The sequence below is a fragment of the Elgaria multicarinata genome, chromosome 4 (assembly GCF_023053635.1).
Source record: "Elgaria multicarinata webbii isolate HBS135686 ecotype San Diego chromosome 4, rElgMul1.1.pri, whole genome shotgun sequence".
NCBI classification, from domain to species: domain Eukaryota; kingdom Metazoa; phylum Chordata; class Lepidosauria; order Squamata; family Anguidae; genus Elgaria; species Elgaria multicarinata.
The window spans coordinates 4,438,327-4,464,100 of record NC_086174.1 but is presented as its reverse complement, the minus strand read 5'-3'; the positions used below and the strand labels follow the sequence as shown (position 1 = coordinate 4,464,100).

Genomic DNA, 25,774 nt, shown 5'->3' with positions numbered 1-25,774 from the left:
TGTTGATGAAAATAAAATCAGGAAGAGTACATAAGCATATTTAACAAGCAAGACAGCTTCAGAGCCATCCATGTAGCCAAAGTTTCACCAAGCACTGCGATTTGATTTACAGGGGCAAGTCTGATTTGCCTTGATATTATATAAGGCTGCCTACATTTTCCGGCAGGCTTCCTCCTTGAATCAGACAGCAATGGCCTCACGGAGCTGTAGTCTGAGCTCCACAACAAAGGGCCCCTTGCAACCCATGGGCAGCTTTCCTTGCTAGTAAGAGAGGAGAATACCCTGGGGGAAAGCAGAGAAAGGGATGAAATGATCCGTGCCTGGTGAAGAGGTATAACACAGCTTTGTTCTATGTTCTCTTTCCTACAAACACTCCCCCCCCACCCCGCATTCACTAACCCACACTTAAAGAGAAGCCACAATAGGGGAACACAACGAAAGTGCCGTGTTATTGCGCACCAAGGAATTAAACCTGATGGTTCCAGAGGCACAGCCGTGTTAGCCTGCACAAAAGACTCTTTGTTGTTTAAACCCAACGGGGAAATATAAAACACAACGTGCACCGCAACACAGGAGCCTGTCTTGAACCACGTACAGATTGTCACAGCTGGCTAAGTGAACTCAAAGGCTGCCAAAATCGCAACAGGGTTTTGTTTTGGTTTGGGTTTTTTTACACCCAGCTCTACAGGATACCCTCAGACTAGCAGAGCTACAACTGTGTTTGAAGGAGGACTGAAATTTACTTATGAGAAGCATAGCAGTCCTTCAGTCTTGATGCCCCTTTTCCTAAACGACTGAAAAGTATTCCCAAACACATTCCCGCTGGATAACCAACTTCAAAGCCCGCAATTGCTTTGGAGGAGAAGGCCATCAATGGCTAGTAGCCCTGATGGTTATGAGCTACCTCCAGTATCAGTCAGTAAGCCGATATACACCAGTTGCTGGAGAATATGGGTACGCGTTTTTTTCTGTTGCATTATGTCCTGCTTGTGGGTTTCTAGTTGACAGCTGGTTGGCCACTGTGTGAACAGAGTGCTGGATTAGATGATAAAGAAGAGATCCTGGCCCTCCTCTGTGTGACAACCTTTGAAGAATTTGAAGAGTGCTCTCATGTCTCCCCTCAATCTTCTCTTCTCCAGGCTCAACATGCCCAGTTCTTTCAGTCTCTCTTCCCAGACCCCTGATCATCCTGGTTGCTCTCCTCTGAACACGCTCCCTTGGTCTGATCCTGCATGAGGGCTCTTCTTACGTTCTTATGCTTCATCCATACAATCCTAAGAACCAGATATTGCTTCTCTTTGATCCCATCACAATTTCTAAGATCAGCTGAAGGAATCCTGAGAATTATAGCATTCCCTGCACTCGGGTCATGCAACAAGGGCACCAACTGGTGTTGCCCTGCAGTATGAGCTGATTTCCACAGATTTAAGTTAACCTGGTTAAAAAGCTAGTGTGTTTTAGCAGCCTTTCCCAACCCTCCAGATGTTTTCGACTACAACTCCCAGCATTCCTGTCCACCGGTCATGCTGGCTGAGACTAGGCTGACCCTATGAAAAGGAGGACAGGGCTCCTTATCTTTAACAGTTGTACTGAAAAGGGAAGTTCAGCAGGTGTCATTTGTATATATTTTATTTATTTATTTATTTATTTATTTATTTATTTATTTATTTATTTATTACATTTTTATACCGCCCAATAGCCAAAGCTCTCTGGACGGTTCACAAAAATATATGGAGAACCTGGTGAAATTTCTTCTTCATCACACCAGTTAAAGCTGCAGGTGCCCTGCCCTCTTTTATATCTGGCCACTCTAGTATAGCTCCTGCAGCTTTAACTGTTGTGATGAAGAGGGAATTTCACCAGGTTCTCCATATATACAAATGACACCTGCTGAAATCCCCTTTTCTATGCAACTGTTAAAGATACAGGAGCCCTGTCCTCCTTTTCATACGGTCAGCCTAGCTAAGACTGATGAAAATTGAAATCCAAAACATCTGGAGGGCACAAGTTGGAGAAGGCTGTTTTTGCAATATCATCTACATTCACCTTGATATTATGCAGGCCAACCCCACCCCAGCAACAGAGGGAACATTTAAAAAAAAAAATGCTTGCGAAAACAGTGTTTAGAATTATTGAAACAAAAGTGGGACCTGCAGCAAAACAGACCCGCCCAGCCCCGAACGCTCCTGTTCAGTATACTAGCCAGCCTGCTACAGAAATCATGCAGTCGTGGTGTGTGTGTGTGTGTGTGTGTGTGTGTGTGTGTGTGTGTGTGCTTTCAGGAGATGGGGAAAGGAAAAAATGCCTTTCCCCCGCCCCACTCCTCAGAGGCCTTTGCTCACTGTGCTAAAAGGTGACGCTGCCAGTGGGCTATGTTGAGTAACAGCCAACTTCCTATGTCCCTATAGCAGGATTTGGAGCTGCCCGAACCAAACCTGACACTATCTCTGTATAGCGACAGAGTGGTTGGTGATAGCCTGGAGTCTTCTTTTCCTCTGAAACATGCCTGCATAGCACAGGGAGGAGAACTGTTCAACATCTCTGCACTTTCACCCCAACACGAATCTCCCCATGAGACACACACATACACACACACACACACACACACAGACACACACACACAATCTAATTCTCACCTCTTCCCCTGATCCCTCCGGTTTCATGTATCTGGAGGGTCACAGGTTCTAGTTAGGACCTTTTGAGGTTTTAAAAGCATTGTTTTTCTTTTACATTTACAAACCTATGCACTTCTGCCACCCAGTCTCCCAAGTATGTAGAAACCAGTACCTTATTTATAGGTGGACCCAGTTTTCTTCCAAACTACCCTATTTCTTCAATTCTAAGACACACTTTTTCCCCCCATATAAACATCTCTAAAAATGGGGTGCATCTCAGAATCGCGGGTGTGACTTGGGTTTTTTTTTTTCTGTTGGTAGTACTGAAATTAGTGTGCGTCTTATAATCGATGGTGTCTTACAATCGAAGAAATACGGTAATACACATTAAACTGACCAGCTTTGTTATTAGAGGGAATTATATATCAAGAGAACACAGTAAAATGAGATAGCATAAGGAAAAGGTATCTCCCCCTTTCCCTTTGCGGAAAAAAATCATAGTCACTCAGCAATCCTGGAAGTTGGGACCAGGTAATATTTATTTATTAATTATTTATTCATTACATTTCTATACCGCCCAATAGCCGGAGCTCTCTGGGCAGTTCACAAAAATTAAAACCATTCAAAGTATAAAACAACAGTATAAAACCATAATATAAAATACAATATAAAAGCTCAACCAGATAAAAACAGCAGCAATGCAAAATGACAAATTTCAAACACCAAGTTAAAATTTATTTATAGACTGTTAAAAAGCTGGGGGAATAAAAAGGTCTTCACCTGGTGTCTCAAGGCATATAATGTAGGTACCAAGCGAACCTCCTTAATGAGCTCATTCCACAGCCGGGGTGCCACAGCAGAGAAGGCCCTGCTCCTGGTAGCCCCCTGCCTCACTTCCTTTGGCAGGGGCTCGCGGAGAAGGACCCCTGAGGATGACCTTAGGATCCAGGCAGGTACATACGGGAGGAGGCGTTCCTTCAAATAACCTGACCCCAAGCCGTTTAGGGCTTTAAATAATAAACCAGGGATTCTGGATTCTCAAAGTCAATTTAATGCTGCCTATTGTGATGAGTATGGTGTAACACACTCCAGTGTCATAGCAATGAAACATAGCAGATTTTGGGAAAGAGAGGCATGGGCCATGGCCAAACTACCTAGCTACACAACACCCTTCAGATAGTCTTATAGAATCATAGAATAGCAGAGTCGGAAGGGGCCTACAAGGCCATCGAGTCCAACCCCCTGCTCTTTACTATATGCAAACCTTTAATGCATGTAAACCTTCATTTATTTATTTATTTATTGCACTTATATACTGCTCCCATAGCCAGGGCTCTCTGGGCAGTTTACAGAAATTCTAAAATTAAGATTAAAACAAGTATACAAAATTTAAAATCCTAAAACACGGAACATACACACATAAAGCATTAAAAAAAACGTTAAAAAACTAAACATGCGGGTGATTAAGATGCGCCACCATATGCCTGGGCAAAGGAGAAAGTCTTAACCTGGTGCCGGAAAGATAGCAGCGTTGGCGCCAGGCGAGCCTCGTCAGGGCCAAACTTCCTGCATCAATTAATTAATTAAAGGTTTAATAGCCACAGCAATTAAATCATTATTATTAACATCAAATAATGACATTTGACATTCAGATTACTAGTCTCAACATTTAAAATATGAAACCCAAAGACAAAACAGAGCAATACCTATACAGAAGCAGGAGAGAACAAGCACCTTCTTTGTACCATATTTTGGGGGACTTGGGTCTCCTACAAAATAGGTGGCTGAGAAGCAATTCCTACTGACTTCACAGCAGCCCTCTGAAAAATTGAATTTAGAGGCCTTGAAGCAGTTGTTGCGTGTGTGCGGTGTTCACCAATTCAAAATTCCAAAGGGCCTTCCCGGAAATAATAATAATAATAATAATAATAATAATAATAATAATAATACGGAGTGTTTAAAAATCGTAAGAGAGTGGGCCAAGTGGAGTTTCTGGAGGATAGAATTCCACATGTGTGAGGTCACCACTAAAAAAGACCCTGTCACTAGTACCAGCCAACATGTTCAGCACCCAGCAGGGCTTCTGAGGTCAGTCTCAGGGGCCCAGGCAGGTTCACAAGAATGTAGGCAATCCTTCAAATAACCAGATCCGAGAATGTGTTCAGGGATCAGCACTTTATTTGGCACTTTACAGAGATCCTGCCACTGAGGCAAAAAATTGTGATATATGATGCAACCGCCAAAAAGCATTCTGGTGGCTGAATTCTGCTCATGTTGACATTTCTGGACTGTGGTTAAAGGCAAACCTTCAGAGATGGCATGCTTTGCATGCAAAGAGTCCTGGATTCAACAATCCCTGCCATCTCCAGGTAAAAGGATCTCTAACAGCAGAAGCGTACATCAAGATTCCAAATTGTTCACGCAAAATCTCAAATGTGGAGTTCCATAGAGAACAACCATCACCAGAGCAAATGTTTTAATGAATCGTGGCTTGGCTATTATTCCTCTGGAACATAGAGCCTACAACTGAAGCTAAGTGCAGAAAAACAAGTTCATGAAATCCTTCTTCAAACTTTGATAAATAACTATGGGTAGGTAACAAACAAAATTTCATAAAAGTCTAAACAGATGTAGAGAGCTGCCATTAAGTATTTGTTAATTGGTTGAGGAGGTAATTAAAGTGTTGAAATAAGATCTTTAGATTGGCCACTAGGAATTATTTATTTTTCAGAGCCTGGCTTTGATAATAGATGGGCAAGTACAGAATGGATTTATTATTTTTAATGCCTCACTCATTTGACTCATCAAATGCTCTAATCTTGGTTAATGCTTGGAAGAGTTCGCCTCTAGTTTTAAAATATGCAGAATAATCTCACAAATTATATTGACAAGGCAAACAGAGACTGTACATTAATAAGAAACATTTGTCAAACAATATACTCTTGATAACAGCACTAATACTTCCTGGTCAATAAAGGATTAAAGTAACATGGCAGTAATTCACAGCAAATACAATCTGGCATAAACATTTATGACTGTGGTTTGCTTCTAACGCTTGATATGAAGAGTAAAAAATGTAAGAGTTTATGGCTTCCTTACAAAATCCGAGCTCTGGAACTTGGTAGGGCGATGTGGTTACGCTTCCAGAGATCCATATAAAACTCATCAACCAATTTGGATGGCTTTAAAAGGGGGATGGATAACTTCCTGGAGGCAAAGGCTATCCATGGCTACTAGCCCTGATGGTTATGTGCTATCTCTAGTATTTGAGGCAATAATTCTGTGTGCACCAGTTGCTGGGGAACATGGGTGGGAGGGTGCTGTTGCACCATGTCCTGCTTGTTCATCCCTGGCCGATGGCTGGTTGGCCCCTGGGTGAACAGAGTGCTGGACAAGATGGACCCTCGGTCTGATCCAGCATCAGGGCACGTCTTATGTTCTTAAATTCTTAAATCCAGCGCAAGCTTATTGAACTTTGGGATTGAGTGAAGAACATAGGAAGAGCCCTGCTGAATCAAAGGCCATCAAGTCCAATTTTCTGTTTCCACAGTAGCCAACCCAATGCCTATGGGAATCCCACAAACATAAAAATATCTTAATAAATAAATAGCACCCTTCCACTCATGAACCCTTGCAACTGGTTTTCAGAGGCATACTGTATTCAGCCATTGATAGCTTTAACCTCCATGAAATTGGCTAATCCCATTTTAAAGCATCCAAATTGCGGCCATCACTATTTATTTATTTAAAATATTTATATCCCGCCCTATATCAATAAGATCTCAGAGCGGCGTACAGGTAAAAGCATACAGTATAAAACAATAAATATGCACAGTTAAAAACAAATTAAACCATGAACCAAGTTAAAACAATAAATAATTTTAAAGCAGTAAAAGCAGTTAAAACAGTTAAAACAACGTGCCAGTGAGTTTAACCATCAAAGGCTTTGTTAAGAAGCCATGTTTTCACTTGGCGTCGAAATAAAATCAGTGTTGGCGCCAATGGGGCCTCCAATGGGAGGCATTCCACAGTCGGGGTGCCACCGCAGAGAAGGCCCTCTCCCTTGTCCCATCATAGCGTATGATGGGACATCCACTACGTCTTGTGGAAATGAGTTCCATAGTTTTAACTATGTGTTGTGTGAGGAAGTACTTTCCTTTGTTTGTCCTGAATCTCCCACCAATCAGCTTCCTGGGATGACCCCACTGGGTTCAAGTATTATGAGAGAGGGGGGGAAAGTTCTATCTGTCCGCATATTTGCATTTTTTCTAAACTAAAAAGCTTTCCCACTTATTGTAACTTTTCCACTTAGGGTTCCTGCCCCTTTCACATTTTGGCTGCCCCGGTCTACACTGTTTCCATCTCTACAGTACCCTTTTTGAAGTGAGGCGATCAGAATTGGAGTGTTTTCTCGTTCCCCTACCATTGCTATGGCTTCCTGCTGCTGTCCCACAACAGTGACAATTTCTTTACATGGAAAGAGAAAAAGGAAGCAGCAATGGCCACATGGCTCTTTCAGGGGCCGTTTTCATCGCACCGCTTTTCCTGCACACAGCAGGAAATAGCGGCATTGACAGCCATGGATCGCCTTCGCCTCCAGGAATTTATCCAACCCCCTTTTAAAGCCATCCAAATTGGTGGCCATCACTACATCATGTGGTAGTGAGTTTCATAATTTAACTAGTGAGTTCCATAATTTGCAACTTGATTTATTATTATTATTATTATCATTATCATCATCATCATCATCATCATCATCATGCGTGTGCTATGTGTTTCCTCTCTCTCTCTCTCTCTCTGTGTGTGTGTGTGTGTACTCTTTCATCTTTAAAAACACTATCCCTAGACCAAAGGAAAAAAATGGTGGTGATGCCATTGGTGTAGCTCACCTTAAGTCCAGATACGGCCCACTTGAAGTTTTAAACCTACCACTGAACAACAATGCCCAAAACAATAACTAGTGTACAACCTGACCACAGACTAATCACGTTCATGTTAAATGCTGGTAAAGCAAAAACCCAGACAGCAAATAAATTTATGATTTCACTCTACGTCAATACATAATTTCAATTAGAAAAACCTACTACTGTCATGTCAACCAGGTTTTTATCGGAACCTCACTTTCCAAGGGAAGGAGCAAGAGAAAGAGTGCGCACTAGCCAGAACAAAATTAAAATAGTTCAGAGGATTAAATACAAGAATGTGCCAATATGCAGCATACAACATGAAAAATTAGACAAGGTTCTCAGATTCAAGTAATGCTAGAACCAGCAATTACTTCATGCTGTTTCCCACCCTTTAATTAAATCAACAAATGGGGGAAAAGAGAAAGCTCCAAAGAAAATATAGCAGAACAGGCTGCAAAGGTTCCTTTAAAAAATAATGAATCCAAATGCATATCAGCCTCTGAGACAGTCTAAGATAAATCTTAAACTTCCCAAAACGAGGCTTAGAGCCATTCATTTTCACGGCAGGGCCTTGCCCTGGATAGCTGCCACATACTGTCAAGAGGTAGCAGACATAGGTGTAGACACACCTTAATCCAGGTGGCATTCCAAGACACCTCATCTCTCTTATTTGTACTGTATCAAGTATAATATGATTCAAGGGTCTGGCAAAGCATTATGAGATCCCAGAGTTAGAACGACCCAGACTGAAGCAAGAGAATTACATAAAAGCAAGGTGTATTTGGAAAGACCACGCATAAATGCAGGATGATATAGAAAACACAAAAAAGGTATTATAACTAATACTTTCATATAGTCTTTAAATACTATAAGCTAGACATGAGGTACAATCTGCATATGGATTTATCTAGACAATTGCTAGAAAGCAGCGGTTTCATCCATACCAACTGGCAGTGGCTGGCAACGGTGTTCACAGAAATGAATGAGTCAAGGTATCGTAAATCCACATAGGCAAGAAATTATCTTTAGTAACATTTGAAGTTAACATACAACAAGAAGTTGTTAGGGTACAAAACACACACACTGTGCGGGCATATTAACATAGTTTTATCTGCCTTGAGTTTGTATTTTTTTTAAACCCTCCAACTATTTTGTCATAGGAAACACACTGTGAAAAAGTAACAAGGGTCACCTAATGTCCCTCCAATACATCATTGTCAGCAATGAAAATGCTAACGCACATAACGCGACTTCATGGTTTAGTTAACCTATGGTTAACCCATGGCTTGTTACTCTACCAAGGGTTTGTTTAGCAGACGATCAAACAAACATTTCCTGGGTTGTTTGTTTTCCTCTTTCTTCCCCTGGCTTCCTCAGTGCATCCTAAACACATTTGCAGTGCTTGTAGTACCAGAATGTAGTGCAACTGTTTGTTTATCACTCTTGCCCACGCCTCTGTAGCCTGGTGAAACAACCCAAGATTCTAGTGCACACATAACAACAATCTATGGTTTAAACAACCCAGAGTTCACATCCCAACAACAAACCATGAGTTCTCTTTCTCGGTTGTTTGTGGTTTGTTAGCGCAGCACAAAACCCCAGAACGTAACAAATCATTTGTTTATTTGCAAACCAGGTCTATAAGTCCATTGAACTCCGAACCTATCTATTCTGACAAGCGGCAACACTCCAAAGTCTCAGTGTATCTTCATTAAAGTTGGAGATATTTATCCATCGAACTACCTGTAAAATCATTAACTACTTTTCTGCTCTACGAACCTGCCCTTGGAGAAGCAGCCACATTCACCTAGCATCTTTCAGAGAAACAGTTTCTCCCTTAGGACACAGTCACATCAACAAGACTCCACTTTCTGTGAAGGAGCCAGGAAATGATCAATGTGGTTTGAAGCACCCATTGGAAAAGGAACTGGATTCCTCTGTTGTTTATTCGTTCAGTCGCTTCCGACTCTTTGCGACTTCATGGAACAGCCCAAGCCAGAGCTTTCTGTCGGCAGTAGCCACACCTAGCTCCCTAAGGTCAAGTCTGTCACCTCCAGAATATCATCCATCCATCTTGCCCTTGGTCAGCCCCTCCTACAAAGGGCACATGGGTGCCAAAACTTGTTTTAATCACCCCTATTGTCATTCACGCATTACAATGTTAATGGGTACATTCTACAGATCAGCATTGTGCAGCTGCTAAAGATGTAATGACTCATGCGGATCTTTTAAAAACCTTGTTCACTATGGGCCATATTAGGAACAGAGGTATTTATTTACATTCATATCTTGCTTTTTTTCATGATGGAACTCAAGGCCTGGTACCTTTGGCTTCCAGGTGATCAGACTGGACCCACAACCCCTTCTCTTCAGCATTTCTGCTCCATGTGCCTTTGGACTCTGTTTTGGGCTAGAGAGGTTACAGAGAAATGTTTTGGTGGCCAAGAGATACCAGCGATGTCACAGCTTTTACAGAGGACCGGCTCCTTAGATATGGCTGCAAGAAAGGCAAATGCTATTTTGGGCTGCATTAATAGAAGTATAGCTTCCAAATCACATGAGGTACTGGTTCCTTTCTATTCGGCCCTGATTAGGCCTCATCTAGAGTATTGCGTCCAGTTCTGGGCTCCACAATTCAAGAAGGACGCAGACAAGCTGGAGCGGGTTCAGAGGAGGGCAACCAGGATGATCAGGGGTCTGGAAACAAAGCTCTATGAAGAGAGACGGAAAGAACTGGGCATGTTTAGCCTGGAGAAGAGAAGATTGAGGGGAGACATGATAGCACTCTTCAAATACTTAAAAGTTTGTCACACAGAGGAGGGCCAGGATCTCTTCTTGATCCTCCCAGAGTGTAGGACACGGAATAATGGGCTCAAGTAAAAGGAAGCCAGATTCCAGCTGGACATCAGGAAAAACTTCCTGACTGTTAGAGCAGTACGACAATGGAACCAGTTACCTACTGAGGTTGTGGGCTCTCCCACACTAGAGGCCTTCAAGAGGCAGCTGGACAACCCTCTGTCAGGGATGCTTTAGGGTGGATTCCTGCATTGAGCAGGGCGTTGGACTCGATGGCCTTGTAGGTCCCTTCCAACTCTGCTATTCTATGATTCTATGACTCGTCTCCTTCATTAAGCTAAGGATCATGTTAAGGTTTCACTCTGAAGTTTAGACTTCCTCCAAAAACTCTAAGCAGTCCATAACTGGCTACAGAAGTTACACACTCATTTTACAATACAATAAACCAAGAGACTATTTCTGGTGGGAATTCATTTAATTAAAACTAGGCTCCAGTCCACTTTCATGATTGCTAGCATATTATTTTATCTTGCTGCAAAGAGAGACACCTGCACGCAGAGGTGGTAATGATTTACGGGTCTTGTTTGCCCTGCACTTTTGCAGTGAAAGGTTCTTATTTTTCTCCCATGAGGGCACACTGAACCTCAAGTCTGATGGTGATGCCTTTTCTAACGGCTAGCCTTAGTGACCACTGGCACACGTCACCAGCTGCATTTCCCAGTTTACGGCTCATTCTGCAGCCTTGACATATTTATACATTCCTGATCGTTTTCTGGCACAAGGAATGTTTGCCCTGTTAATTTTGTTTTGCTGCTCTCTGCAGCTGTGAGATGATGTTCCTTTAGCAAAAAAAAATTGGCTTCCTACTTGCCATTTTCATGGTAAATGTGAAGAGTTATTTTCTTTTTGTTTAAAAAGAAAGTTCTTCTTAGTATACTCCTGCCACAGTCAAAGAAAGTGAAGGAACAATTTTATCTTCAGTTATTATATTCAAGATATAACAGGAATGCGCCACAATGTGTAAAACCAGTAGTTATAAGTGTACTGTTAAAAACATCTGTTCTCTGAGATACTGTGACTTTGTTATTGAAATTCACTAAGTAGCCTAGCAATTTTTTTATTGAGCCTAATTTGAGTTGGGGTCCCTAATGTTCCCTTAATTTTCCCCAAAAGTAATCCAAGCGCCTTTTAGCACGCCACTCCTCTAACAAGAATGTCTCTAACTCCTAGGTGATGTTTTGAAGTGAATTATAAAAGTCAGGAAGAAACAGCTCCCCTTGATATTAAAATTAGCTTTAGAACTTCTCCAACTATATTTTAATTGACATTTGTATGCAGCACAACCAAAACCAAGGCTTCTGAAGTTTCTATATTCTAAATGTATTCTTTTCATTCTCTAAAGCAGCTTTAACGTAAAAGATGACAAAGTGAAAGAGGGGAAAAGAGCAAACCCATTAACCTAGAGGCTTTCATTAACCTCATAAGTTGGTTTATTTTTTTTTGAAAACTGCAAGGAGAATCTAAGGTTCTTTGTTTCAAACTGCTAGGCACTTTATAATACTCTGTGCACTTGTTTAAGGTTTTTAATTCACCCTATTGAGATAGTGCAAACTTGAGGAACGGACACTTTCCTGAACAGGGATTCCTTTCTCACACCAAAACTGTTGTCACAATTTTGTTCCTCAGCCCATGTGCATATAACGGGCTCAAGTTAAAGGAAGTCAGATTCCAGCTGGACATCAGGAAAAACTTCCTGACTGTTAGAGCAGTACGACAATGGAACCAGTGACCTAGGGAGGTTGTGGGCTCTCCCACACTCGAGGCCTTCAAGAGGCAGCTGGACAATCCTCTGTCAGGGATGCTTTAGGGTGGATTCCTGCATTGAGCAGGCGGTTGGACTCGATGGCCTTGTAGGTCCCTTCCAACTCTGCTATTCTATGATTCTATGCATGAAGCACTAAAGGCAAACATGACATCGTGCATTCAGACAAATGTTTCTGCTTAACACCAGCAATGTTGAGTTCTTTTAGGTTCCAACAAGAAACTCAGATGCTAGGAACAAGCAAACATTTGTTTAAGCTGCAAATATATTTCACCGGGTGGTGGTATGATTGTTGTTGTTTGTTTATTTATTTATTTATTTATTTATTTATTTATTGCATTTCTATACCGCCCAATAGCCGGAGCTCTTGTTGTTGTTGTAATCCATTTATAACAAACAATTTCTAATAACTGCTCTGTAAGTGCTGTTACCTCACATCTTAACCACTTTATCCCTAATCGAATTACTTTAACATCCTATTCCAGAATGGGCACGTGAGGGTAAGAACCAAAAAAGGTTTTATCTAAAATTCGTAATATTTGTAAGAAGAAAACCAAAATAAAGCCACCCTCTCTCAGGAGAGAGTTTGCTTCAGCTTTCTGTTCATTCCTGTGCTCCAGCCACGGAGCACCAGACGAAGCTTAAATGGAGAGGCACGCCATGAGGGCCCCAATCCGCTCCTTGCCTCCTGCAGCCGTGAAATCTTTTGCAGAGAGTCTTGGCACAGGGCAGATAACAATTCGAAAGCTTCTTTGGCTGCCTGCTTGTTTTAGCGGCAAACTGAAGGTTCTTACTTTTAGGACACTGAGGCTGCAATCCTAAGCAAAATTTCCTGGGAGAGAATCCCACTGAACTCAAAGGACTTTGGGCTGCATTAATAGAAGTATAGCTTCCAAATCACGTGAGGTACTGGTTCCTCTCTATTCGGCCCTGGTTAGGCCTCATCTAGAGTATTGCGTCCAGTTCTGGGCTCCACAATTCAAGAAGGACGCAGACAAGCTGGAGCGTGTTCAGAGGAGGGCAACCGGGATGATCAGGGGTCTGGAAACAAAGCCCTATGAAGAGAGACTGAAAGAACTGGGCATGTTGAGCCTGGAGAAGAGAAGATTGAGGGGAGACATGATAGCACTCTTCAAATACTTAAAAGATTGTCACACAGAGGAGGGCCAGGATCTCTTCTCGATCCTCCCAGAGTGCAGGACAAGGAATAACGGGCTCAAGTTAAAGGAAGCCAGATTCCGGCTGGACATCAGGAAAAACTTCCTAACTGTTAGAGCGGTGCGACGGTGGAATCAGTTACCTAGGGAGGTTGTGGGCTCTCCCACCCTTGAGGCCTTCAAGAGGCAGCTGGACAACCATCTGTCAGGGATGCTTTAGGGTGGATTCCTGCATTGAGCAGGGGGTTGGACTCGATGGCCTTGTAGGCCCCTTCCAACTCTGCTATTCTATGATTCTATGATTCTATGACTTGCCTCTGAGTACACATGCATAGGATTGTGCAGCAGATACAAGAAGGAGCACCAACTCGTATACTAACCGGAGCTGGGGTGTCACCACAGTCCCCTGACCAACACCCACCTAGCCTCCACAGGTAGGGGAATCTACCTTTAATTCATTCAGCATATTTGACAGTAGGTCATTAATTCCATTTTAAGAGATTCAATCTGGCATTAACATGGCTGTTTGTAGTAAATTCAGCTTTCATTTTGAATCAGTTTTTTTTAAAAAAAATTAAATTAAATTAAAAACACACATATTTATTATAATTGATTTTTTGGGGGGTAAAATCTTTGTTTTTAAAATCAGATTTTTCATCAACTTCTTTGGGCATCAGGGACAAGATTTAAAAGTCCTCATTGCTAGGCTGGTGGTGGGAGAGGCTGGATGGTCAAGAGTTTGCATCTGTAAGCTGCATGGTCTTTGACCATGTGGGTTCTGTGGATTGTGCAGGCTTTGGACCTGTGAACCAGGTTTCATATCCGTGCTTAGTCGTGGACCTTCTCCTCCGCAGAAAGAGGGCTCCTAGCACTAACAGTCAAAAGGCACGGTGCAACTATTCCATCTTTTCTTCCTTAGCCAGAAGAAGCTGTGGAAAAACACACTGTCTGGACGCCATCTAAAATCCCACGAATGAGGCAACGCAGTTGCACAGCACCCCTCATTGCCAGGTTTTGTTGTTGCCAGGGTACCCCAAGGGAGGGAGGTGCTTTTTATGACATGCTTTTCATTGCAACTTGTTCTGTAACTCCAGAAAACAAAAGACCGCCAACTACGTTATGTGCTTCTCCTAAGGCAAACAGTACTACACTCCTGAGGGCAGCAAGCCTCCACGGGGGCTGAAAAAAGCAGTTCCTGCCCTCAGTCAGAAACTTCGCAAGCTTGCTTTCAATCCAGAGACAGGAACCCTTGGGAAAATCTGTACAAAAAAACCCCTCAAGCCATTCAATGAATTAAAACCATGCCCTGAACATTAAGACTACTGAGAAACAGCTGGCCAAAAAAGTCTCTAAGCTGTGTGCTATAAACGGTGTGGTGGCAAACATTCCTCGCTTTCAGGGGAAGGGAAACAACCCATTAAACATTTTTATGGGAGAGGGAATGCAGACGGATGACACTCATTTGTCAGGCACCCTTTTCTTTTCGTTTTAAGAAGGGCCTAACAAGCCAGACCAGTTTTCAGTCATGGCACAAGAAGGGCAGAACATCAGTTATGTCACTGCTCTTAGATGTTCAGCACCTTCCTGTGTTCCTTTGAACACTGTTCCAAGTTTAGGTTTAACAGTAAAGCTTTAAATGGCTCAGGCCCAACATGTTTAAGATGATCGCCTGCAGCCATGTATTTTTTAAAAACATGTGGCTCGTTGTCCCTGAGACTTCTGGTTGGGATGGCATACAAACAGTTGGAAGGGGCCTATATGGCCATCGAATCTAACCCCCTGTTCAACGCAGGAATCATAGAATCATAGAATAGCAGAGTTGGAAGGGGCCTACAAGGCCATCGAGTCCAACCCCCTGCTCCACCCTAAAGCATCCCTGACAGAGGGTTGTCCAGCTGTCTCTTGAAGGCCTCTAGTGTGGGAGAACCCACCACCTCTCTAGGTAACTGGTTCTATTGTCATACTGCTCTAACAGTCAGGACGTTTTTCCTGATGTCCAGCCGGAATCTGGCTTCCTGTAACTTCAGCCTGTTATTCCTTGTCCTGCACTCTGGGAGGATCGAGAAAAGATCCCCCTCCATCTTCACTTCTCCAGGCTCAACATGCCCAGTTCTTTCAGTCTCTCTTCATAGGGCTTTGTTTCCAGACCCCTGATCATCCTGTTTGCCCTCCTCTGAACATGCTCCAGCTTGTCTGTGTCCTTCTTGAAGTGTGGTGCCCAGAACTGGACGCAATACTAAAGATGAGGCCTAACCAGAGCTCACGCAATTTGGAAGGTATACTTCAAAAGAAGTATACCAGTAGTCTTACAGATACTGTCAGGGTAATAGTAGCATTTTGAAACCCCTTTCAGCCTGTTAGACATGGCCACCATACAAGTAAATGTGTGTCCACTCCTCAGTCAGTCCTACTTCTTGCTTGACTCCTTGGAAAAAACACCATACACAGAAAGTGGCGCATTTTGGGTTGACCTCTCAAATCAAAAACATGGGAGTTCCATTGCGCACAGAAAATGGGTACTACACAAAGGCCATTCTAAAATGCTCCCTGCCACTCACTCGTGTGTAGCAACTTACTAAGAAAATCAACACTACAAGCAATTTAGAGTGACCTCAGAAGTGAAGCCCATACTAAACTTTGTTAGGATCTTATGTGAACTGCCCAGAGAGCTTCGGCTATGGGGCGGTCTACAAATGCAAATAATAATAATAATAATAATAATAATAATAATAATAATAATAATCTGAATTACTATCCAAATTGAAATTTATCCAAAATTTAATTGAATTTTGACCCGCACATCTCCCTTTCTGGCTCTCTTTATAAGATTCACGTATGACTATAAGTAAGATGGCAAACTCTCCTATGCACCCTAAAGTAATTGGCTTACTGAAGCATGAACATTCATGGACAACCTATAACATCGGCTGTACCCTAGGTTCTCTTGAAACAAGTTGTTATCTACCAATGAATTCGCCTGTTTCCCAGACATCCATGTACTCTATCTGCTGCCACAGGTTTTAATCATAGAATCATATCATAGAATCATAGAATAGCAGAGCTGGAAGGGGCCTACAAGGTCATTGAGTTCAACGCCCTGCTCAATGCAGGAATCCACCCTAAAGCATCCCTGACAGAGGGTTGTCCAGCTGCCTCTTGAAGGCCTCTAGTGTGGGAGAGCCCACAACCTCCCTTGGTAACTGGTTCCATTACCGTACTGCTCTAAAAGTCAGGAAGTTTTTCCTGATGTCCAGCTGGAATCTGGCTTCCTTTAACTTGAGCCCGTTATTCCGTGTCCTGCACTCTGGGAGGATCGAGAATAGATCCTGGCCCTCCTCTGTGTGACAACCTTTGAAGTATTTGAAGAGTGCTAACATGTCTCCCCTCAATCTTCTCTTCTCTAGGCTAAACATGCCCAGTTCTTTCAGTCTCTCCTCATAGGGCTTTGTTTCCAGACCCCTGATCATCCTGGTTGCCCTCCTCTGAACACACTCCAGCTTGTCTGCGTCCTTCTTGAATTGTGGAGCCCAGAACAGGACGCAATACTCTAAATGAGGCCTAACCAGGGCTGAATAGAGAGGAACCAGTACCTCACGTGATTTGGAAGCTATATTTCTGTTAATGTAGCCCAAAATAGCATTTGCCTTTCTTGCAGCCACTGGTGCCATAGAATCATAGAACAGTAGAGTTAGAAGGGCCCTATAATGCAGCCACTCAGCTGGAAAAAGTAGGCTAAGTTATTCAATTAGAAAGTTAAGAAGTTGCTAGATAAAATATAGTGAGTTTTACCATGTGTGGTCAATGTCCTTTGGCCTTACAATGAGATAACAACATACCAGCCAGACAAGTGTTTTAAAGCAGTCATTTAGCATTAAATATTGTTCATTATTGTCTCCCATACATTTGAAATTTCAAAACAAAATCTTATCTCACAGACACTTAAGACAATTAAAGCCAAGTTGAGTGTGCAATTAGTCAAAATACACTGCAGGACCTTCCCCTACAGTAAGAATCCTCCAGACACTTGTTAAGTGCAGAAACTCTCTCACTGCACATTAAAATAAAATAAAAAAAAATCTGCATGATTTGGTGAACATAGAACACAATGCCCAAGTTTATAATTGAAATCAAATGTCTTTCATTCAGTTCTCATTCATCAAAGACTGAAAGGTTTGCTAATGGGTTAGGTCTCTCCATCAGATTACCTAAAGCGCTCGGACTGTGTCTCCACCCAACCTTGAATCCTTTTCAATATTTACTGTGATCTACGCCAAGCAGTCAACTCTGGTTCTTATAAATGTAACATGAACGCACAAGGAAAGGGGAGGTCTATTTTCAATGCTAACCAAATTATTCTCACCACTGAGCTGCGGACTGTTCCAAGAAGAAAGTGTCTCGTTAGCTACCTTACAACACATTTTAATACTGTCTAAACAAAACCTTCCAGCCATTTATTCTGTTCTCGCATTGTAGATCACAAAGTGACAGGCGTTTCTCTTGCATCCTCTCTCCAAGCTGAGGCACCCAACATATGACTAAGTGTGAATGTGTGCAGCAGCTCCAGTGTAACTCACACCCCGCTCACAGCTCAAAGAGGAAGACACAATATTAGGAAATGGGGTGACCTAGTTTCACCCTCTCCCCTCTCTCCTGTAATCTGTCCCCACCCTAAACTGCCTCTGCACTTCACCCAAGCAGTGCTGGCAGTCAGGGTCAGACCGTGGACAGCACAGCACTAACGGAGTGCCCTCAGACGCTTTCTGAATATTCCTGTTTGAAACGGGAATGCTTATTCGCTTAGGCTCCAGTTCCTCTCTTGAGACAAAACGGGAATGCCCCACCAGTGCAAGTTAAGGACTAGGCTTTGCTTTAAACGTTGTTTTGCATTTTAAATTAGCTATTTATTTGGATTGGCATTCTGCCTTTCAGGATACGTAACCCAGGTAATTCTCAATAATTAAACAAACAAAACTTCTTCTTTTTTCTTTTTCTTTTTTTACAGAAAACTGCAGTAAAGCCAATATAAAACCAGAGTGAGCACTGTATAAACGGCATTGTTCATTAGATGGGCAGTTGCAAATGGGAAGGGAAAAGACAGGTGAAGAAATGGTCTCGTAAAAGTTGGCACCCGATAGTGGAGAAATCTGCCGGTGCACTTTGGCACGAGGCAGCTATGCACTAATCCCAATACCGTGTCTCCTCCCATCATTTGAAAAGGAAACCAGAGCCTGCTCCCTTTATTTATTTATTTATTTATTTATTACACTTATATACCGCTCCCATAGCCAGGGCTCTCTGGGCGGTTTACAGAAATTCTAAAATTGAGATAAAAACGAGTATACAAAATTTAAAATTCTAAAACACAGAACATATACACATAAAGCATTAAAAACCGTTAAAAACCTAAACATGTGGGTGATTAAGATGTGCCGCCATCTGCCTGGGCAAAGAGGAAAGTCTTAACCTGGCACCGGAAAGATAGCAGCGTTGGCGCCAGGCGAGCCTCGTCAGGGAGATCGTTCCACAGTCTGGGGGCCACCACCAAAAAGGCCCTGTCCCTCGTTGCCACACTCCGAGCCTCTCTCGGAGTAGGCACCCGGAGGAGGACCTTAGATGTTGAACGTAGTGACCGGGTATATTCACGTCGGGGGGAGGCGTTCCGTCAGGTATCGTGGTCCCAAGCCGTATAAGGCTTTATAGGTCAAAAACAGCACTTTGAATTGGGCTCGGAAACATACAGGCAGCCAGTGCAAGCGGACCAGAGCAGGTGTTCTATGGTCGAACCTTCTGGTTCCCGAAATCAATCTGGCCGCTGCATTTTGCACGAGCTGCAGCTTCCGAACCGTCTTCAAAGGCAGCCCTACGTAGAGAGCATTGCAGTAACCTAACTTGGAGGTTACCAGAGCATGGACAACTGAAGCCAGGTTATCCTTTCTCCAGAGGACTACGGACATCAACTGCCTTGAGGAAAAGAAGAAAGAGGAACAGGCAAAGGAAACTCCATGGCCCACTGCAGCTGGAGAGCCCCCCACTGGGGAGACAAAGGGGAAGTAGGCCCATGCCACCAGCCATGCTTCCAGTTAACACCGGTAGCACTACATCAGTGATTCCCAAACTTTTTCAGGTAACTGGCCCCTTGGTTCCATAAACTCATGCCCAGCGCCCCCCTACCTTACATTATAAAAATCATTATTCAGAATAGCGGTTTTCAAAGACCCACTAAAGAAGATTATTTATTTATTTATTTATTGCATTTCTATACTGCCCAATAGCCGAAGCTCTCTGGGCGGTTTACAAAATTATAAAAATAATAACAATAAAAATTATAAATAACAATAAAAATTATAAAAACAGTAACAATAAAATTAAAAAGCAGTAACAATTACTTGAATATTTATTCAAAATCCAATTGCATTTTTTTAGTTTATTCAATTAAACATAATTGATGGACTTGATCCAGTGATATCGTCTTTAATATTCAATTAATTGTTACTGTTTTGAATTTTATTGTTATTATCTTCCTCAGTGGGTCGTTGAAAACCGCTATTCTGAATAATGAGTTTTATAGTGTAGGGTAGGGGGCACGAGTTTGTGTAACCAAGGGGGAGGTGACCTGAAAAAGTTTGGGAACCACTGCACTAGATTAACACTGGTGTACTGAATTTTTTCCTCTCCCTCCCCAACGCTTTTTCCTCATGTGTTATGTCTTTTTTCAATTGTAAGCCTATGGGCAGGGACTGATTGATTATTTGGCTGATTGTAATCAATTTGCTGATTGATTGCAAGATGTTCTGGGAGCCTCCTTTTTTGTGTGTGTGTGTGCAGGAATGGGATGAAAAAACACCTTTAAATAAATAATAAATTCTCAACAGCACTAGAGATACTGGGATGAAAGGGAGAAAGTGCCCAGAAACATATAGATCCCAAGGGCTTGATGCGCCCCAGTACAAGCCATGGCTTGCTGAACAGGGAAGGGGCAAATATATAGAGCTTCGCCTATTGGGCGGTATAGAAATGCAATAAATAAATAAATATTTTCTGTTTCTAGATCTGGTTCCAGTTCTTTGCCTGCACAATAAGCCTTTCCTGTTTTCAATTAACCTAGATTCCATGCACTCCATTTATTGCTTCCAGTCAACAAGATTTCTACTGAACCGCTCACCCTGGACTAAATGTGCTGAGACTTTAGTCTTTACCCCATATACGAACCTGTATGTCCCCTTGGCCCCAGACCTGATCTTTTTTTCTACCTATTCCAAAACATATTACTGGGGCACCTACACAAGAGGTAGCAATACAAAGTAATGCTAATATGTGTTAGCTTGGATCTTCTCCAACAGAAACTGTGATAAGGCATCTATGATTAATTGCCCTGGTGGTTTATCCTTTTATTTTGTTTCATTTCTGCATTTGGCCACATTTTCCAACGAAGTTACAGTCAAGTGTGCTTAGTGGTGCCTCATCCCATCAGCTATTCCTCAGGCAACCACCCAGAAGAGGGCTTTCACAGTGAGAGAACCTATTCTTTGGTTCTCTCCTTCGACAGAAGGCATGAGTCAACGATATTACTATTTTGTTGCATGCCAAAAGCGTATTTGCTTCAAGAGGCATTTCCTGACATGTCATATTGTCAACATACACTGCCACCAGATTTGATATTTTATTTGTTATGAATCGTTCGGGTTTTCAAATCTTGTTTTTACTGTTGTGATTTTTGGTGTTTTTTTTTATTTGCATACCACTTTTATACTGAAGTAGTTTTTCATTGAACCATGGCAAGGATGCCTTATCACACCCCTAATGCACCGTACAACAGCCTATCACTCTCTGCGAAAATGCTGAACCATCATTAAAGTTAGGAAGCGGATGGCCCTAAGAGTCAAAGTCATTGATATCTGCTATTATTTGCCACAGCACCATGTGGACTAATTTAGCATTATGAGAATAAGCTGCAGCAAACCATAGCCTTTCTATGCTTTGCTTCAGAGGGGAAGAGACTGAACACATCAACATTCATTTTTGAATATGCTACAGTTTCCCTTTCTGTCTGGACTCAGGAAGCTGTGGTTTGGTCTAACTATGAATAATTAACAAACCATGATCTAAAACCATGGTTTGATCTTGGTTTATTTGAACTAACCATAGTTAGAATAAACATCAGAACAACAGGAAACAGTTTATTCAAAACCAAAAATAAAAGCTTTCGATCTCTTTTTGCATGGAAATCATAGAATCAGAGAATAGCAGAGTTGGAAAGGGCCTACAAGGCCATTGAGTCCAACCCCCTGAGATGGGTGGCAGGACACACAAAGCCAAAACTCATCAAAGGCCATTCTTGTAATGCTAAACCTTTACCGCTGGACCAGGCCACAAGCCTATTAATGCTATGAATATTTAAGAAGACAACTTGCTGAAACCGACGAGACTTTTTCTATTCTTTCCAATTTGAGCAACTAATTTTGGTGGAATTTACTTTTTTTATATAATGAAAATGCCTAAGTGTGGGCCCCTGCTCGGAAGGGAATATTATCTTCCAACCTATTTCAGTTTAACACCTCTAACGTAGGGTATGTCCACATAAAATTAAATGGTTTAGTGGTTGTGTTTTTGTAGTTTGGCAAGGTTTCTAACAGACAGCTCTGCACCCTCAAAAAACTATACTGCTCAGAGTTGGGTGGTGGCGAAATACACAATGAGAACAAAACAGGGCTAAAACCATCAGCTTGCAGTGTACATCTGCCCTTAATTGATGTACACATTATGAGTGTTGCGAACTCCAGAATTTAAATACCTAAAAACCAGCCTTTCCAAAAATCAGTTGTAGAATGAATCAGATGTGAATTTTAATTGCCTTGTCATTTTTGAACCTTTGACATCAACTCTCGAGAAAATTTACAAGTGATTCTTCTAAAGGGAGGGGAAAGCCTGCAATTTGCTAGATATGTAGGTCATCACTTGGGGGAATGCACTTGGGGGAAGACTTGGGGGAATGCACTCCGCACCCTATTCTTCTGGAATGGTGCCCCTGGTAAACCAGAGTTTGCACTATGATGTGGAAGATTAGCTGCCAGCATGGGAAGGAGAAAGGTAGATTTTCCTACTGTGAAATGCTCCGTTTCCATCAGGGCTATTCTCTGGTTACACCTTAACAAAAGCTCTAATTGCTGCAATCAAGCAAGTAACTTCAGCCTCCCCGAGCCCAATGCCAGGTGACAATTTGCACTTGCTGTAAGGAGACAGCCCTGTTTTCCACACCCATTGAATCCAGCGTTATCTCTTGTTGCAATGCGCACTTTGAAGACAGGTTTGGAATCAGCAAATGCGGCATAATTTGGTTCTGTGTTCAGTGATACGCTGAAAACAAAGCCACAGAATCCAGAGCACAGAAGGAAGAGAAGGATTCCTGTTTTGGGAAGGTCCAGTTATTAGTTCCACATGAGGAGATTCCTCTGCACAAGGCATCTCTGACAGATTTAAGTCATCGTCATCATCATCATCATCATCATCATCATCATCATCATCGAGGTTGGTAGAGGAGAAGGAATGAGAAGAGAAATAGTTTGGGGAAAACAACTTACCTCTATCTTTCCAGAGGTGGAAGATAATTCATGGGGAATCGAAAAATCAGACTCTTCAGTAAATCACACACACCGAGCTAAGGAATATTAGAACTTCAGTAAAACATGTACATCTATCTTCAATGGGCAGCCGTCAAAATAACTCTCCTCTTCAGGGGCCCAGCATCAATTATCGAATTCTGGAGAAGAAAAAGGCAAGTCTTCCAATTAGCCCAGTGACCTAGGACCCAAATATCAGTTTAACCACTGCATCTGCTAACCATGTTCTAAGTAAAGCTATGGGACGGGTGGCATTTTCAGATGGCCCTGATTGGAGGGGTCAAACATGTCCCCAATCCTTGCAGACCAGGCATGAGCGGTGTTTCAGCCAACGCTGGCCTTGGCTTGATAAACCAATCCACAGCCTGACAGTCCTGCACAGCAGGCCACTCAGGTTACACATAAGGACACCATGGGGAGAAGCTACCTGACTTGTTCTCCAACATTTCCTGCATCTTTGCGCTGCAACACCAGCTAGGAGCTGTGGATATTGCTGTGGGTGCACACAAAGGAAAGAAATGGAACTGTTGCCCAAAGGTGTGTGTGCTGCGACTCCAAGGTGGTGCAGGAAAAGTGGGCAGTGACCGGTGATGGACACAGAATTCAATTTCCTGAGAATCACTGAAAATAAACCTCTAGTCCTTATGACTGAAAAAATATATGCTTGTAAGTGCATAGACAAGGCTGGCTGAAACCTCACAAGAATAGTGCCAGCATGCCTTGCGAACTGCCTCCTCCTCGAAGGGCCTGCCTGTGACCTGCATTCAGCTGGAGAGGCCCTGCAATGTCCCTCACCACCAGCTAAGATGGTTAGTGGAAATAAGGTAAAGGGCCTTCTTTGTGGCTGCACCCAGGTAATGCAATTCCTTGCCCCGAGAGACTTGCTGTGCTTTTTCCTTGATGGCTTTCCTTCCCCAATTAAGGCCCTATTTGTTTCAGCAAGCATCTGGCTTACTTTCTGGTTTATTTTATTAGTCTCCCTTTTGTTCTGATCTGCTGCTTCATTTTAGTAAGTGCTATGATTCTTTTAAGCTACTCCTTTTAGAATTGTAAGATGCCTTCAGCACTACTTATTGGAACGGAAAGACAGGGTAAAAATCCCAATAATAAGGACAATAATGCATAAAAGGATTCCCAACCAGACCACAGAAAAAACAAAATCGACAAAGACCACCACACACAGGTTTGCTAGCTTTTTGTATCATAAGTTTCTTTTCTTTTTTAAAATGCTTTATTTATTTCAATAAAAAATATATACAACATACTGTTATACAACATATTCATTATACACTGACAATTACTTCAGCTATTCAACAACAACAACAAAAACCAACATAACACACCTGTTAACACCTAAGAATAAATTAAGTAAATTTTGTATCAAATAAATATAATTTTTATAACACTACACAAAACATCCCAAAATAAATTAAATGTAAACTGAACTAAATAGATTAGATCAGTGGTTCCCAAAGTGGGCGCTTGGGGGGGGATTGCACAGGGGGCGCTAAGAGGCAGCGGGGGGGGGGGCACTCAAGGTAGTCTTTTCCGTACCAGGAGTTTTGGTTACAGAAGGAAATTTCTGATCGCTCTCCTGCACTATGGAGAGTGGTTCAGAAGCCCCTGGTTGCATTTCCAACATCATATTTGGTGGGATGTGGTTTTAGTGTGGTCTGCCTACTTCTCTCCAAGCAAAGAAATCGACTCCAGATTACTAAACGTGGTGATTTAAGACTCATGTTAAGTGACTTTAAACCAGACATTAGGAAACGGGTATCACTTCATCAAGCCCATCCATCCCATTAAGGATTTACAGAAGAGTGAGGTCCTCTACCCTAGTTACTAAATGAGATGTCTGATATACTTGCTAAATGACTATCAGACTTTGAAAAGATAATACCACTGGATCAAGTTCATCAATTATGTTTAATTGAATAAACTAAAAAAATGTAATTGGGTTTTGAATAAATGTTCAATTAATTGTTACTGTTTTGAATTTTATTGTTATTATCTTCCTTAGTGGGTCGTTGAAAACCACTATTCTGAATAATGATTTTTATAGGGTAGGGTAGGGGGCACCGGGCATGAGTTTGTGGAACCCAGGGGGCGGTGACCTGAAAAAGTTTGGGAATTATTATTATTATTATTATTATTTATTTATTTATTTATTTATTTATATAGCACCATGATTAGACAGTACAGGAGATCAGAATATCACATATCTCCCAAGCAATGTAAAACAAGAATATATATTAATTTCTCTATCATAATTATTTTTTCCACTAATCAATAAAAGGTTTCCATTTTGTATCATAGTTTCAACCAATCCTCCTGGACAGATTACTCCAGAGATAGCGTCATCCTTAGTCTCAGTCTCAGCCTCAAGAACCAAAGCAACTTTTCCAAGGACAGAACCAAGACAAACTATGCCAATCTGTTCTCTTTCCGTCAATGGATCCCTAAGGCCCAATGCACTTGAACGAAATTGACTTGGCGCACTGTTAGTAATGGTGAGGAAGCCTTGATCTGCGGGGGCAAGGACTCAAAAGCCTAAAAGATCCATACGCACCAGATGAAGCCCATTGTAATCCCCCCTCCCCCGCCCAATCAATTAAGCCTGAAACATGCCTAGCAGACTGTTTTTAAACCTCATGTTAAAGAGTTCATCTCCTGGTGGGTTCCCTAATTACAGTTAAAAGGCTTTTGTTCACAACAAAGACCTGCTGCTGAGCTTTGGTTTTGCAGCCCTAAAACTTTTGCTGTCAATTCCTAGTCTAACCAAACAGATAAATTCGGTGGGAGGCTAGTTTTCTTGAAGTAATGAAGGAAACAGTAATACAAACGCTGGCCCACCACTACA

General features: G+C 42.1%; 1 protein-coding gene across 1 annotated transcript in view; it reads right to left on the bottom strand.

Moving 5' to 3' along the window:
• The window catches only part of NCOA1 (nuclear receptor coactivator 1), a 270,616-nt gene extending 247,562 nt beyond the window's left edge, over positions 1-23,054 (bottom strand). Inside the window, 1 exon segment of the mRNA XM_063123721.1 lies at positions 22,876-23,054. The gene's annotated coding sequence lies outside the window, so the exon portion shown is untranslated.
• Between the last annotated feature and the right edge of the window lie 2,720 nt (positions 23,055-25,774).